General features: G+C 34.6%; 1 long non-coding RNA gene across 1 annotated transcript in view; it reads left to right on the forward strand.

Moving 5' to 3' along the window:
* Positions 1-844: 844 nt before the first annotated feature.
* The window catches only part of LOC137216914 (uncharacterized), a 28,340-nt gene continuing 15,623 nt past the window's right edge, over positions 845-13,561 (forward strand). The window contains exon 1 of the long non-coding RNA XR_010939886.1: positions 845-985. This is a non-coding gene — a long non-coding RNA (uncharacterized lncRNA). The remainder of the gene's footprint in view (positions 986-13,561) is intronic.

The raw sequence follows: 13,561 nt of genomic DNA on the forward strand, positions 1-13,561 counted from the left end.
AGTAGAAAGATCACTTTGGACTCATTTTTCTTTGGGTAAATCGTCCAAAACCATGTATGTGAGACTTCCCTGACGGTCCAGTGGGTAAGACTCACAGTCTTAATGTAAGGGGTCCGGGTTTGACCCCTGATTGGGGAACAAAGATCCCACATACTGCAACTGAGCCCACGCGCTCTACAGCCTGCCCCGCAACTAGAGAAGCCTGCGTGCCGCAATGAAGACCCAGCACAGCCAAAATAAATAAATAAATTTGGAAAAAAAACCTGTATGTATGTTTTCCTTCTCAATGATCTTTCTCCTTTTTCTAAATTTAGAAAAAACTACATCAATAAGGGTAAACACATGTAAGGCTTATTGTGTTTAGGGAGCATCTACAATATGCCAATTATTGGGCTAGAAGATGGTGTGTGTGTGTGTGTGTGTGTGTGTGTGTGTGTGTGTGTGTACATATATACACCTTTATTTATCTTCACAGTACACCTATGAGGTAAGTGCCACGTTTATCCTCTTTTCACAGCTGAGGACGCTGAACCGAAGATAGCTTATTTAACATCTCTGAAATCACACAGTTAGGAAACAGGAGACTTTTAATTTGAACCTGGATCTGTCTAACTCCAAAACTCATGTTTTTAATTACAACTGCCTCTTCAGCCTGGCTGCTGCAGACATCAATGTTCGCACATTAGTGACCATTAACAACAGCTTGTCAGCATGTGTGTGGTTAAAAGATTTCATATTTCCACAGCACTCTCGTTGACAGAAATGTCTGCCTTCCTCCTCTCTCCTCCTTTCTGCCAGCTCATCTGTGTGCTCATATACTCCTTTCAGTAATCCAGTCTAAAGTTATCCCAGTGGAGCTTTCCACTGGGAACCGGGAAGGATTTCATGCACTCTCACCAGCTTTTTCTTAGATCAACTGCCACAAATCCAGCTCTCTCAATTATTACCATGGAAGCACAGGGATAAAGAAGATGACTATATACAGGTACTTCTACTACGTAGGAACTGAGTAGCCTAGAAGGATGAATTCATTTCCTTAATGATTTAATTTGTTCCCACAGAAGAGCTTATATATGGAGAATGAGCACTTGATTATATCCCAGCTCTTGCCATACATCCGCATGTGTCATTCTTATCTTATCTAAAAGACTGTGAGCTCTTTGAGAGCAGGAAAGGTGCCTTAAAATTTTTTTTTTGTATCTTCCTTCCCCTAACCCATGGCATAGTGTTGCACAAGGACTTGACTTGGTTGATTGAGAAAGAGAATGATAGAAATACTTTTCCAGTTGGCTTTTGCTGATGAAATCACTCCAAAATTTAGTGACTTCTGTCAACAACCTTTAATTTAGTTCATGACTCTGGATGTTGGGAATTTGTGCTGGGCTTACCTGGGCAATTCTTCTCATTTCTGCTGGACTCAATCATGCATATGCAATCAGCAGCTAGTCAACCAGGCAGTTCTGCTTTGGGGGGTTGGTTGGCTGTTGGCTCTGGCAATGGGGGTAGCTAGGCATGTGTTTCTCATTATCCAGTAGACAGGTCTGGCACAATTCTGTAAGTGAAAGTGAAAGTGTACAGGACTTCTTGAGGTCTAGGATCAAAACTGGCTCAATGCTATTGCTGTCATATTCTATTCACCCAAGAGCCAGAGGTGTCTAATATCCATATATTGATGGAGAAAGCTGAGAAATTGTAATTTATCAGAAATTGTTCAAAATTATTGAGCAACTGTTTTGTGCAAAGTACTTTTAAAGTTATATTCATATTAACTCTGCTTGGAAAACTCAAATAACTGGCTCAAAGTCACACAAATTAGTGACTCAGGTCTGTTTGAATCTAAATATAGTGTTTTTCCTACTACTCAACACTTTCTCTCAATTAAAGACTTAGAGTAAGATGATATACCTCAGTCAACTTGCTCAACAGATCATTTTAAGCAACACTTCTTTGACTATCATAGCTTAAAACTTAAATAATTTTTCTTCACAACTTTAAATGCATTTTACATAATTTTTCATAGCTTGGCCATTGGAGTTAGATAGACCTAGTCCAAATCTTGGCTCTGGAGTTAGATAGACCTAGTCCAAACCTTGGCTCCCCACTTACTAGTTCTGGGCAAATAACATCTTTTAAAAAAATATTTATTTATTTTTGCCTGTGTTGGGTCTTAGTTACAGCACATGGGATCTTTGTTGCGGCATGTGGGATCCCCCACTCTGGCATGTGTGCTCTTTGTTGTGGTGTGCAGGCTTCTCTCTAGTTGTGGCATGCTGGCTCAGTAGTTGCAGTGCATGGGCTTAGTTGCCCCGTGGCATGTGGGATCTTAGTTCCCAGACAGGGGATCGAACCCACATCCTCTGCATTGGAAGGCAGATTCTTAACCATTAGACCACGAGGGAAGTCCCAGAGCAAATAATATCTTTGAGACTCATCATCCTTAACTATAAAATGGGGACAGTAATGACACCTATTTTACAAAGCTGTTTTGAAAATTAAACTAATGCTTATAGAGTACTTGGTACAGCATGTGACACAGGGCACTCAATAAATAAGTGTACATGTATATATTATATATATGTGTGTGTGTGTTTCTGTGTGTGTGTGTATATATATATATATATTTATATATATATATATATATATATATATATACTTAAGCAACATCTTCCAAGTACTATATTAATGACTTTTTTTTTATTACATCAGAGAATATCCTACCTATAGAATGGTAGAAAATATTAATGATGGGAGAAAAAAGATGTATAAATAAAAGGCATATGTTTTGCCCTCCTTCACTATAGACTCAGCATTATCAGGGTATTTGAACTCCCTGTGTTAGAGATGGACTGTGAAAAAGAATGCCAGAGGAAATGGAGGTTTTATTTAAATAACTGTATTTTCTACAGTGGGTCCAGAGAAATGCCTTGGGGCTAAAACTTTGACATTTGGAGAAAGCTGCCTTGTTGAGTAAATGTGTATGTCATTACCTTGAAAGGAGGGCTCTATCTTTGGTGTGCCCTCTAACTTTAGAATTGTTTCTATTGGAAGGGCAGATATACAAAGAAATTCTCTTGACTACTGCCTCATTTATGAGATGAATTATTTTTGGACTACTGAAATTGTAGGCTATGTAAATGATTCTTGTGTCCAAATTTAAAGGAGAAGTAAATACTTTAAAGTAAATATTTGAAATAAAATTGAAAGGCTTCAAGGTCTAAAAAAAGTTATCAAAAACATCATATTCCTTTTTAGAGAAGACATTTCTCAATGTGTGAATGTGTTAGTCTTGTTTCCATGTAATATCTCAGCAAGAAGCATTCCAGGTTGCCAATGTTAACTTTGTGTCTTGTTGCTATAATTTGTAAGTTAATTTTTCTCTCCTTTTAAGGTGATAAACATTATTATAAAAATCTTGATATTATTATAACATATTGAGTTCCAGCTCTAATATTTGCTGTAATTATCCCTAATAACTGGAATATTCATTTAAAATTTCAGATTATAGTTAATAAAGAGTGTTCAAATAGCATCAAATTTTTTTTCTCATTTAGAGCCTAGTTATGGCACAAGAAATGAAGAAGCAAATTTCAAATATGAAAGCACATAATTCTGAGCATCTTTTAGTTATGACAAACATCCTACTACTTCACAAAGAACAGCAGCAAAATAAAATTGGAGAAAATTATTTCCTGGAATGTGTAAGTTCTTTTTGAAGCCCTTCCATATCCACCATCCCATTTTACACTCCCTTGTGTAGTTGATAAGGTAGATATTGATACTTTTTATGTATATTTATTCATATTAATCTGAAAGTAAACATGGAATTTCTGGGTCAAGGCAAATTACTTTTACTTATAGCACTAGCTGGATTTGTTCTCTTTCAGCTCAAATATTTTCCTTCCAGTGAAATATGACAAGGGGCAGATGTCACACATCACATGACAGAAGAGAACACTGAAAATAAGAATCCGGGATCTTATACACACATTTTCCCTCTTCTCTCTTGAGAAAGGGACAGAAACTTAATCTTCCTAATGTAAACAATCCTCCTTAGGAAGGGAAGAGGAGGACCCTAGGTTTTTAAACTTTGAGACATAAATAAATATCTACCAGTGGGGAAGATTAGACAAATGTTGTACCAAAGATGATTTTCATTGGCATGGAGGTTTATAGGTAAAATGATGAAGTGAGCAAAGTTTGTTAGTTAGGAGCACGTTTCCATATCTTCCAAACATTCTCCCATACCTAATGTTGACAACCCCTGGAGTGTCTCCATGGCTCTGGGTCTCATCCTCCTTTGAAATGTAAGCACATATCTCTGGGAAGATGAATGTTTTACTACTTATTCAGTCATACTTTAAGTTACATGGCGTGTCCTTTAACTCAGGTCACAGCAAAATATTTTCCAGAAAGCCCTAACTGTGTGGTAATGTAAAAGTATTTTCTCTACAGTCCCACAGGTATCACAACTCCCATTTTATGGATGGGGATACAGAGACCCAAAAAATTAATTGACATTTCCAATGCCTCATTATTTAGTAGTGAGAGGAAAGGACATTTAATAAGGGTCATTCTGACTCCAAGGTCCATGCCTTTATACCACACTGGGCTAACAAACTTCTATAGCAGTTTTAAACAAATTGTAATTAGAATGTGCACCATTCATGCCTAAGTTTTATTAGTAAGTCAAATGCTTTCCCCTTAACTAGGAAACACTTCAAATCATTGTAAAGGCGAAATTGAGAGACTGTGGAGTTTCATTGCTTTGATGGGAAGAAAAAAGCTTTGAAGTGTGTTCTTTAAAGCCTGGGCAGAAGTGAATTGGAAAAATGTGGAGGTAGGAGAGTGCTTAGAAAAGTGAGAAAATAAGTGTCTCTGTTGGTAAAGAGGACTTTAGTTATGGGAAAATGTTTGGAAGACATGGAAATGTGCTTCTAACTAACAAACTTTGCTCACTTCATCATTTTACCTATAAACCTCCATGCCAATGAAAATCATTTTTGGTACATATGTTCTATGATTTGCTTAGCATCTGTTATAATGATAGTATCCATGGATATATTTCTTCAAAAAGCATAATTTCAGATAATATTATAGAGGAAAATAATCATTTATCAGGAACAATTACTGTGCTGATACTTAATATTTAGGATACCACTCATATATAGAATAGGTCAATGGTTTCCAAAATTTGGATCACATACCTCTTTTATTTAACAAAAAAAAACTTTCGTTATTGCATTCACACCCCAATATATGTTCGTTTCTCATTCATGTACTACCATGTATGATTTTATATATATTGATATTTTAAAAAGCAAAACATAAATTATTTTAAAATGAGATTAAAAATAAAGTTTTAATATTTACTTCCTGCCCACCAGTGAGTTATCTTGTATACCACATGGGCAACCAATGCTTATTTCAAATGTATGATAGTACTTACTACAGCCCAAATAAAAATACAACATGTACTCCTGAATCACTGTGTAAGCTATTATTTTCTCACTCATTTCCAACCATTTCATCCCATTCCATGTGTCTCTTATACTTTTCCAGCATTTTCCATCTATTTTTTTCTCTCTGGGCTTTTCTACTGATCTGTCTTCCAGTTCACCAATCTTCTTTTCTGTTCTAATCTTCAATTAAACACAACTATAATGTTTTTAATTTCAAGTACAGCATTTTTTGATACTAAAAATTTCCATTTGATCTTCATTTTTAATAGATTCAAATTCTCTGGGGGATATTCTCCATATTTTCATTTATTTTCTTCATCTTTCCCTTTATTTTATTGACTGTGTTAACCATTATTATTTTGTAGTCTTTTTCTGCTATCACTAATATCTCGATCATCTCTGGGTCTCTTTCTATCATTCTCTTTTATCCTGGATTTTGGTGGCTTGATACTGCTCCTGGGAATGCCTTTTATGTTTTTGTTGAGTGTCAGACTTTGTATATAAAAATTTTGTAGATGATCTGAATGATATGCTCTTCCTTCTGAAAGAATTCATTCTTTTCTTGCAAGGCAGATAACATAAAGACTAATAACAATCCAATCAGAGATTGAGCTGCCTTGGGACTATGTTGCAGTACTTGTAAGATTCCAGTTGCCTCTGAGTCACTTGTTCTCTGATATAGCCTTCTGGTGGTCACACAGAGAGACAGTGGTTGACAGAACCCTCTCCACTGATCAGGCATTTTGTCTCCACAGCACCATAAGATCCTTGAACAATCTGGACTGATTTTTCAGAGGCTTTCTGCTTAGCAACTTAATTAACCTCTTGCCCCACACATCTTCAGAATTTGGCAAATGTTATTATGGTTAAACCAGCCCCATGCCATTTTTTACTGGGATTCTGGAGCTCAAGTTTCCATTTTTTTTGATATAGTCCAATGAATTTACCAAGAACTTTGCTGTTTTGTTTTGTACCTCATAGTAAAAGTTCTCTACTTGGGTTAGGGATAGGGGAGTGGAGGTCCAGAATCTTAGCTTTTCTGCCTTGTGTCCCATATTAGCAAATGTTTGGAGGGAAAAAAACTATGTATGCAGAAGTTCACTTCACCTCTAGGTGGATCCTTCTTCTGCAGAATCTTATCCCCTGAAGTTCTGGTTTCCTCAGTGGCTTTCTGATGCAAATTATCTGTCATCTATGTATCTATCCATTTATAAATTTTAATTTAAATTATAAATTATATATATAAATATATAATTGTTTATATAAATACATATATTTTTATATATAATACATATATAAAATGTTTGTAATAGTTTTTTCTGGTTGTTCTTTGCAGGCAAGTTCCTATGTCAGAAGTTATTCCATTTTAGAATAAATCAGCATTTCTCAAACCTGTATGTATGTCATCATAATCTTGAAAATCTTGTTTTAAAATACAGATTTCCAGTTATACCATAAACCAAATGAATCAGTATGTCATAATATGGGACTTTGGGGAGTGGCTACTTTAGGCAAAAAACTCTGAATGACATGTGTGAATCCATTCTGAGACTAGAAATTGGTTACCAGTTGATTAGATGACCTCTGATGCCCTTTCCAGCTCCAACATTGAATGGTTTTATTATATTTTTTTATTAAGATGAGAAATAATGAAGTTTAGGAATTCTGCTATTTGCACATTTCATTCTGGGTCAGTGAAAAACTTCACCTTGTTTATCTAACCCTCTCCAAAATGTAAACCAATGGTCTTTGGTTGTACTTGATTTTAAAGTTAAGGAAAAATCTATAAAGCGTTTGGTTTTATAAGTACATCTGCTAACATCACAACCCACAGGGGTTCCTAGTTTTTTGGTTAGTTCCCTTTTATTTACATGTAAGTGAGAGAGTGAAATTTTCATATAATGGCTGCAAAGCATGAACTCTTCAGCAGATAAGCAATTGTTTTCAGAAGGTTTGGTGACAATACTTCCTCCGTAAGCATTCAGTGACATGTGAGTCTCAGTTTTATCTCTTTGTATGCATTTTTCCCAACAATGAAAACTCAGGTGATTAAGATCCCATAAGGAAGAAAAATTCATCTCCCAGAATGAAAATATTATGCCTCTGTACTTATCATGGTATGGTGCTCAGAACAATGCCATATGCTAGTGCTAAATAAAGGCCTTCAAATATTTAATGTTTATAGCACATGAATCATTTCATAATATGATGCCCCTCTATTGATTACTCTAGCCCCAAATGTTTTTTGAAATTTGAGGAAATGGGGATATGTTTGGGTGATGCCCTCCAAAGCAATTATTTTCATGTTCCCAAATTGAAAGAAAAATTACCTCTTCAAAACAAAAGGCAGTAGTAGAGGTGCTATAATTAAAACCTTGTACTTCTGTGTGTGTGTGTGTGTGTGTGTGTGTGTGTGTGTGTGTGTGTATGAAAGAGAGATAGAGAGAAAAGGAATGAAATGATTATTTGTATCTAGCTATTTCTATTTGTAGGGTAAAATCTAAGCTCCCCTCTACTTTCATGTTCTGGCAGTGTCTCTACTGGAAAGATTTTCCAGATGAAGAAACAAAATTCTAAGGGAATAATTAAAAAAATATTAAGGTGATATCTGATTGATACATTGGTTGATAGTGAAGTTATATTTTAAAACCCAGTACTCAAAGCCAAAGCAAATGTTTAAGGAAAAAAGCAATTACATAAGAAATCTATGTAAAACCTCAGCATTCACTGAAATCACTTTAACTCAATCAATCATCAAGTATTTGTTGAGGGCATTCTACCTGCAGTTTTTGTTCACCTTAAGGGAAACCTGGACTTAGTTTCTGCTCATATAAATAATGACAATAAGTGGGAGCAATTGGCCAGAAATCTCATATAATCTCAGTTTTAGAGGTATTTAAAAGATCATCTAATCCAAGCCTCATTAGATGCCTATCTACAATGGATCATCTAGCTCATTTAAGAAAGTTTCTTCCATTAAAACAAAACAAAACAAAAAAACCTTCAAAATTTTAGAAAGCTATCTTTATAAGCCTCCCTATAACTTACACCTCATAACACTAATTCTATATTTTGACTCACTAGTGGATATTGTTTAGAGTTTTGTTTATGATTAGCCAAACTCTGGAGGTTGTAATGCAAAGGTTGTGCAGGTTTCAAGTTAGTGATAGTACTCAGGGATCAAAAATAACTTTGTATTGGTTGTCAGGGTACAGCTAGAATAATGTTCTAATCTATGTAACGTCTTACTAGGAAAGATAAAGTAGCTGAGATTCTTTCTAATTTATCTGGGTTTTAAGAGAAAATAAGCCAATGAGAGATAAAGCCCTTATTCTGGTGTAACAGCCTCCATAAATGAAGACCAGTGAGAAGCCAGTTTTGCACTGAAGAGAAGTTGCACTAAAGAGAAGTTAGGGAAAAATGTAAAAATTTAGAGTCTTTTTTTTTTACATCTTTATTGGAGTATAATTGCTTTACAATGGTATGTTACTTTCTGTTTTATAACAAAGTGAATCAGCTATACGTATACATATAACCCCATATCTCCTCCCTCTTACATCTCCCTCCCACCCTGCCCATCCCACCCCTCTACATGGTCACAAAGCATGGAGCTGATATCCCTGTGCTATGCGGCTGCTTCCCACTAGCTATCTATTTTACATTTGGTAGTATATATAAGTCTGTGCCACTCCCTCACTTCGTCCCATCTTATCCTCCCCCCCCCCACCGTGTCCTCAAGTCCATTCCCTATGTCTGTGTCTTTATTCCTGTCCTGCCCATAGGTTCTTCAGAACCATTTTTTTTTTTAGATTCCATATATATGTGCTAACATATGGTATTTGTTTTTCTCTTTCTGAGTTACTTCACTCTGTATGACAGACTGTAGGTCCATCCACCTCACTACAAATAACTCAATTTCATTTATTTTTACGTCTGAGTAATATTGCATTGTATATATGTGCCACATCTTCTTTATCCATTTATCTGTTGATGGACACTTAAGTTGCTTCCATGTCCTGGCTATTGTAAATAGAGCTGCAATGAACATTGTGGTACATGACTCTTTTTGAGTTATGGTTTTCTCAGGGAATATGCCCAGTAGTGGGATTGCTGGGTCATACGATAGCTCTATTTTTAGTGATTTAAGGAACCTCCATACTGTTCTCCATAGTGGCTGTATCAATTTACATTCCCACCAACAGTGCAAGAGGGTTCCTTTTTCTCCACATACTCTCCAGTATTTATTGTTTCTAGATTTTTTGATGATGGCCATTCTGACTTGTGTGAGGAGATACCTCATTGTAGTTTTGATTTGCATTTCTCTAATGATTAGTGATGTTGAGCAATCTTTCATGTGTTTGTTGGCAATCTGTATATCTTCTTTGGAGAAATGTCTATTTAGGTCTTCTGCCCATTTTTGGATTGGGTTGCTTGCTTTTTTTGATATTGAGCTGCATGAGCTGCTTGTAAATTTTGGAGATTAATCCTTTGTCAGTTGCTTCATTTGCAAATATTTTCTCACATTCTGAGGGTTGTCTTTTTGTCTTATTTATGGTTTCCTTTGCTGTGAAAAAGTTTTTAAGTTTCATTAGGTCCCATTTGTTTATTTTTGTTTTTTTTTTTTCCATTTCTCTAGGAGGTGATTCCAAAAGGATATTGCTGTGAATTATGTCATAGTGTTCTGCCTATGTTTTCCTCTAAGAGTTTTATAGTGTCTGGCCTTATATTTAGGTCTTTAATCCATTTTGAGTTTATTTTTGTGTATGGTGTTAGGTAGTATTCTAATTTCATCCTTTTACATGTAGCTGTCCAGTTTTCCCAGCACTACTTATTGAAGAGTCTGTCTTTTCTCCATTGTATATTCTTGCCTCCTTTATCAAAAATAAGGTGACCATATGTGAATGGGTCTTTCTTATAAACACTTTTATTCAGATATAATCCTTATATCCTATACTTTCCCTTTTAAAGTGTACAATTTAGTGGTTTTTAGTATATTCACGGAGTTGTGACACCATCACCACAATCTAATTTTAGAACATTTTATCACCCCCAAAAGAAATTCAATACCCAGTAACATTCACCCCTATTCTGCCACAACATCCCCAGCCCTAGCCAACCACTAACCTACTTTATTCCTCTACAGATTTGCTCACTCAGGACATTTGATATAATGAAATCATACAATAGTGGGCTTTTTAAATCTGGCTTCTTTTATTTAACATGATGTTTTAAAGTTTCATCCATATTGTAGCATGTGTCAGCATTCTTTTTTATTGTCAAACAATATACCACCTTTTCTTTATCCATTCATCAGTTAGTGAATATTTGAGTTGTTCCCACTTTTTTGGCTGTTATGAGTAATGGTCCTATTAACATTTGTAGGCAAACTTTTGTCTGGATGTATATACTCATTTCTTTTGGCTATATACCCAAGAATTCAATTTTTGGTCATATGGTAATTCTATGTTTGTTTTTGAGGAACTACCAAACTGTTACCAAAGTGGCTGTATAATTTTCTATTCCCTCTAGTAGTGACTGAGTGTCCAATATCACTGCATCCTTACCACTACTTGTTATTGTGTTTGTTTAAAACATCCTGGTGAGCATGAAGTGGTATAGTATTATGTTTCATTTCCATTTCCCTAGTGATTTGTGATGTTGAGCATCTTTTTATGTGCTTACTAATAATTCATATTTTTTCTTGGTGAAATGTCAATTCATAATATTGCCCATTTTTGATTGTATCATCTATCTTCTTATTATTGAGTTGCAAGAGCTTTTGTATATTCTGGATACAAATCCTTTATCAGATATGATTTATAAATATTTTTTCCCATTTTATGGGTTATGTTTTTAAGTTTATTGGTGGTATCATTTTCATCACAAAAGTTTTTTTTTTTTTTAATTTTAATGAATTCCATTTTATCTTTGTTTTGTTGGTTATGCTTTTGGAGTCATATTCAAATCATTACCTAACTCAAGGTCAGGAAGATTTATGCTTATGTTTCCTTCCAAGTGTTTTATAGTTTTAACACAGATTTAGGTCTATAATTCATTTTAAGCGAATTTAATTTTTAATATGGTGAGATGTAAGGGCTCAAAGTCATATTTTATGTGGATATCCAGTTGTCCCAGAACTATCTGTTGAAAAGGCTATTCTTTCCCAACTGGATTGCTTTGGCACTCCCTTGTCAAAAATAAACTGACCACAAATGTAAGCGTTTATTTTTAAGCTTTAAATTCTATTCCATTACTATTCTTATGCCAGTATTGTCTTCATATCTGTAGCTTTTTAGTAAGTTTTGAAAAAGAAAAGTGTGAGTACATATTACAGATTTGTTATTTTTCATGACTGTTTTGGATATTCTGGGTTCTTTGTATTTACATATTAATTTTAGGACCATCTTCTAATTTTCATCCCAAAAGCCAGCAGAGATTTTGATAAGGATTGAAATAGTCTCTACATCAATTTGGGAGAGTATTGCCACTTTAACAATATGTTTTCCAATCCATGAACATGGGATGTCTTTCCATTTATTTAAGTGTCCTTTAATTCAGGGGTCCCCAACCTCCGGGCCATGGGCCACTATTGGTCCATGGCCTGTTAGGAACCGGGCTGAACAGCAGGAGGTGAGTGGTGGGCAAATGAGTAAAGCTTCATCTGTCGCTCCCCATCACTCCCCTTCACTGCCATTACCACCTGAACCATCGCTCGCATTACTGCCTGAACCATCCCCCACTCCATCTATGGAAAAACTGTCTTCCACAAAAGCAGTCCCTGGTGCCAAAAAGTTTGGGGGCCACTGCTTTAATTGCTTTATTTCTACAAAAGATATTTTGTACTTTTTAGTATATAAGTCTGCACTTCTTTTGTTAAATTTATTCCTAGATATTTAATTATTTTTAATTATATTATAAAATAATTGTTTTCTTCACTTCATTTTTGGATTCTTCATTGCTAGTGTATATTTTGTGTGTCTTTCTTAGAATATTCAACATATGAGATTATCTACGAAAAGAGACAATTTTAATTCTTCCTTTCCAGAGGATGCCTATCATTTCTTATTCTTGCCCAATTGCCCTGGATAAAACATCTAGTACAATGCTTAATAGAAATGACAAGAACAGAAATCTTTATCTTTTTCCTAATCTTAGAGTGAAAGCATCCAAGTTTCACAATTTTAAATATTCTGTTAGCTGTAGCTTTTTATATAGGCCTTCTATTAGGTTGAGGGATTTCTCTTCTGTTTCTAGTTTGTTGATTTTTTATTTTAAATCATGAAAGCATGTTGGATTTTGTCAAATGTTTTTAATGCATCTATTGTATGGTCATGTGGCTTTTATTCTTTATTCTATTAACATGGTATATTAACTTGACTGATTTTTAAGTATTAAACAAAACTTACATTGCCAGAATAAATCCCATTTAGTCATAGTGTATAATGATTTTTTTAATGTTATTGAATTTGTTTGCTAATATTTTATGAGAATTCTTGTGTTGTTTCTGAGGGACATTGGTCTGTAGATTTGTTTCATTTGAGTGTTTTTATCTGATTTTGATATCAAAGTGATACTGGCTTCATAGAATGAATTCGGAACTGTTGTATCCTCCACTATTTCCTCTAAGAATTTATAGAATAATAATATTATTTCTTCATTAAATATTTAATAGAATTCACAAGCTACATTGTCTGGTCCTAACCTTTACTTTGTGGGAAGTCTAATTTGTTACTAATTCAATGTTTTTACAAGTTATAGGTTTTTCAGATTTTATATAGTTCTTATTGAGTCAGTTTTGACAATTTGTGACTTTCTAGGAATTTGTCCTTTTATCTAAATTGCTAAATGTATTGGCATAAAGTTGTTCACAGTCTCTCTTATAATCCTTTTAATTTCATAGGGCTTAGTGATCGTGTCCCCTCTTTTATTTCTAATTTTCATGATTTGGGTTTTCTTTTTGTCTTCATCTGGCTAAAAATTTGTCAAATTTGTTAATGTCTTAGAACCAACTTTTGAATTCATTGATTTTTCTCTATCATTTTTTTCATGAATTCTTGTACTAATCTTTTTTATTTTTTGTCTTTTGTTTACTTAAGTTTAGT

Source organism: Pseudorca crassidens, chromosome X (assembly GCF_039906515.1).
Source record: "Pseudorca crassidens isolate mPseCra1 chromosome X, mPseCra1.hap1, whole genome shotgun sequence".
NCBI classification, from domain to species: Eukaryota; Metazoa; Chordata; class Mammalia; order Artiodactyla; family Delphinidae; genus Pseudorca; species Pseudorca crassidens.